A 3,689-nucleotide genomic window follows, 5' to 3' on the forward strand; every position below is an offset into this window, starting at 1 on the left:
ACTCGCTGTCTGAATGTGTGCCTGCATGCCACTACATTCACTTTAGGGACAAAGTGGTTTTCAAGCGCAGTCATGGCTTCAGCAAACGTTGTACCTTGATTCGGCAGTGTGTAGAACAGTCGTTGTCCCTCTGGTCCCAAGCAATGTAATAAGACGGCTCGTCGTCTCGCCTCCGGCCATGCATCTCCCGTAGCATTTATCACTAGCATGTAGTTCTCAAAGAATTTGCGCCACGTCATAAACGGTATTGGCGGCTCACCCGCATGTTGCAAAAAGGGCGGTGGGCTCGGCACTGAAGCGCTCATCTTTGTCGCCAATTTGTTGGGTGTGTAATCAGGCAGCGGAGGCGACGTCTGGGTTCAACATTTAATTTTAGGCTTTACAGCGGAGCTCCATCTTGTTCGCGCTCTCTACTTTCTTCTTCTCCTCTTTCTCTTACCCAGCCTCATTAGCGACACCCCTGGTCTGACAGGGTAACAGCATGTACTAATTTTCTTCCCTTATTATAGAACCTTGTAAACACAACAACCTCGACTGCACAAAGCTCTCAGGTGATTATGAAGACGAAACGAAGTGGTTTACATAATTCGGTTGACCTGTCAGCTTGTGTATGTGACAGAGAGCAAGAGAGACCGTGCTCGCGGGAACTATGCATGTCTGTATTTGCTTTTTAATGCCACATAATGCCTGACCTTGTGTCAAGGAGTTATCAGCATTTTACGCTTAAGCCAACTCACCTGAATACCAAAGAGGTTTGTTGGACTCAAGAACGTAGCCTCCCCCACGCTCTCGCTCCCTCCCCCTCTGTTTCCATCCTCTCTTTCTATCTCCTTCTCTCTCTCGCTCATGGAGTGTGTGAGAATTAGCATGGTTGTTTTTCAGTGCTGCACAGTCTCAGGCTATTATAGAAGCAGTACCACCCAGGGGACGGAGGCATTATGAGTGTTGGAAGAGCTAAGAGCCAAGGAACAGATGAGTTCTCCCCTGGCTAACAGTCTATCCGCGCTTCATGCTGGTCCTGTGGGCATTCAGCCTCCATAAACATACATGCTGTGCAGGGCTATTCTAAAATGTGCCCTATCCCCCAGCCCTGCACCTCCAAGACTAACTCTTTTTAATAAAATCTGTGGCTTGGTTGTGCATGCTTGGTTTTTTAAACAGATCTTGAATGTGACCGCCTAAAACTTTAGTTAAATTAATTGTTTAGCAGGCACAGGCTGGGAATCCCAATGGTCCCATACAGAGAGCAATTTTTAGAATTCTGTATTAGCATTTATTTGTTTTTCTAAAGCAGATGACCATGCAGATAGTTTGACTTTTAAGCCACACATTAAAATTTTTAGCCCTCCCTAATACCAAGAGACACTTCCAGTGCAGCAGACAAAAGCTTATGAATAAATTTCTTGTAAATCAGGGTGTTACTGAACCTTTTGTGAGTTACGAGATGAGCAGACAATTTCAGGTTCTTTTACAGAACTTTTAGTATTCTAACCGCTTAATTTTCATTGCAATCACATCGTTCGTTTTACTAGCCTCCTACTTAAGTTTTAAAAAGTTGAATCCGAGGCTGATGCTCATTTTTTTTTAAGTTTTTAATACTCCATTAGCTTGTTTTTTGTTTTGTTTTTTATTATATCACATTTATCTCACTTCAGAGTTAATGTAGCATTGCAATTACGGCGGTCCGGCTCTTTTTGCATGCTGTTTTACTGTTCTACATTACTGGGCTCACTGAGCCATAAGTCATAAGCACAACAGTAATGGGTGACATTATTTATTCAAGGTTTGATTTACTTAAAAACTACAAGGACAAATTCAATTGGCAAGTGTACCCACCCCGTAAATGACCCACGTTTTACCACCCACAGCAGATACCATGCAGAAGTAACGGAACTACGCACAAACACCTCCTCATCTTACCATATTTTGTCATGTTTCATTTGGCACCGCTTAGCATCAAATACAAATGACAGCTGTAAACAACTGGCTCCCCCTCTCTCTCCACCTACTCTCCCTCTCTCTCTCCCTCTAGAAATCTCTGTAGGCTATGAACTGGAGAGGGTATAATTTATCATGAACATGACAAATTACTTTTGGTCGTGTTGAGGAGCGGATTGGTCGTCCGCACGTTTGCATATGTGTGTGTGCGAGTAAGAGAGTGTAAAGTGGCACAGGGCCTATAAAATGATATGCAGCATCTTGGCTCTGCAAGGTGGAAGGTGGGAATAGATTAGAATTACTGCTTTGTTCTTGATGCGCTGGCATGTTAAGAGCAGCTCAGGCCACATGCGTCCACAGATCACAATCAGCCCATAGGTATACTGTAAGAGAGGTTGTGCCTTGCATTTTATAGCTGCTCTGAGTACTTGTATTCAACCATCTGTGGAAAAATAAATATAGATTACAGTAGCTGTTGTTTCAGCATGTAATATTTTTCTTAATCAGATGTACAAATATCTTTAGTCATCGCTGATTTCTGCAATTTGATAAAAAGAAAATGAGAGACACTTGTAGTAATTTATTGAAAGGTGCAAATATGAATGGAAATGCAGTGCATTCTAAGAAGCCTGAAGGTCAAGATTTACACAGCCTGAATATTCCCAGGCTTCCAGAAAGACATTCAAAGCTCTTTTTTTGGATGTTGGCTGCTTTTTTGTTCCATTCTCTGTGAAGATGATCACATACTGCTTCAATAATGTTGAGGCCCGGACTCGGAGGAGGCCAGTCCATGACTGATAGTGTTCCTCTGTGTGTGTTTTGTTTTGTTTTTTAAATCTAGGTATGTTTTTACTGTACCAGCAGGGTGTTTGGCACCATGATCATGCCAATCAGAAGCTGTCCAGATGGTATTACATAGTGGATCAAAATCTGACTGTACTTTTCTGCCTTATGAGCTCCTCTCTAGATATTAATGACAATTTGAACATCCAATTTTATTGAGACCATTTCTGATGAGGTTTCAGTGAACAGTAGATGAATCAGCTGAAGGTGGAGCTGCCTTTCTCAGGTCCTGTGTCAGGTCTTTGCTGGATTCTTCTCTGTTTCTTAAGGACATGACTTACAGATACTGTAAAGTACAATTTAAGTGTGGTTATTTTTTATGATATCGAAGCATTAAGCACTTTAATTCAGTAGAACGCATCATTCAGTTCGATGCACTTGTCTAAGTCATCACAGTCTGTTGCTTTATTACCAAATGCAGCCTAGCCACTGACAGTTTGGGCCTCCAGCAGATCACAGCAGTTCCAAAGGGCTTGTAAGCTCACTTCTTTCTATCTCCACACCTCTAGATTTTTATTTTTTTTTTCCATTTTTAAATTACCTTCAGCCCCAACTGGGATTGACTCAAGTGCAATCACTTGGGACTGTGTTCAGCTCCCTTCGGACTTCACACTTGGATGTGAAAAATCAGCAGAGTTCCCCCTAAAGCTAAATAAATCTTTTAAAAAGGGCAGAATTGAGTAAAATAATAACAATACAAGGCAAAAAAAAAATATGGTGTTTATTCCCAACTTGTGGAAAGTAAGCATTTGGCAGATGCATGGTTTCAAGAGGCGTGTGTGTGTGTGTGTGTGTGTGTGTGTGTGTGTGTGTGCTTATCTATGCAGTTGTGCCTGTGTTTTCATTTCCACAGCAGTTGTTATCACCCCTCCTCGCCTATCGCGTGCTAATCTTTCCCCATCAGGTGT

Source organism: Copadichromis virginalis, linkage group LG19 (genome assembly GCF_057382275.1).
Source record: "Copadichromis virginalis isolate Kocher_CV1m ecotype Utaka linkage group LG19, C_Virginalis_male_GT1.1, whole genome shotgun sequence".
NCBI classification, from domain to species: domain Eukaryota; kingdom Metazoa; phylum Chordata; class Actinopteri; order Cichliformes; family Cichlidae; genus Copadichromis; species Copadichromis virginalis.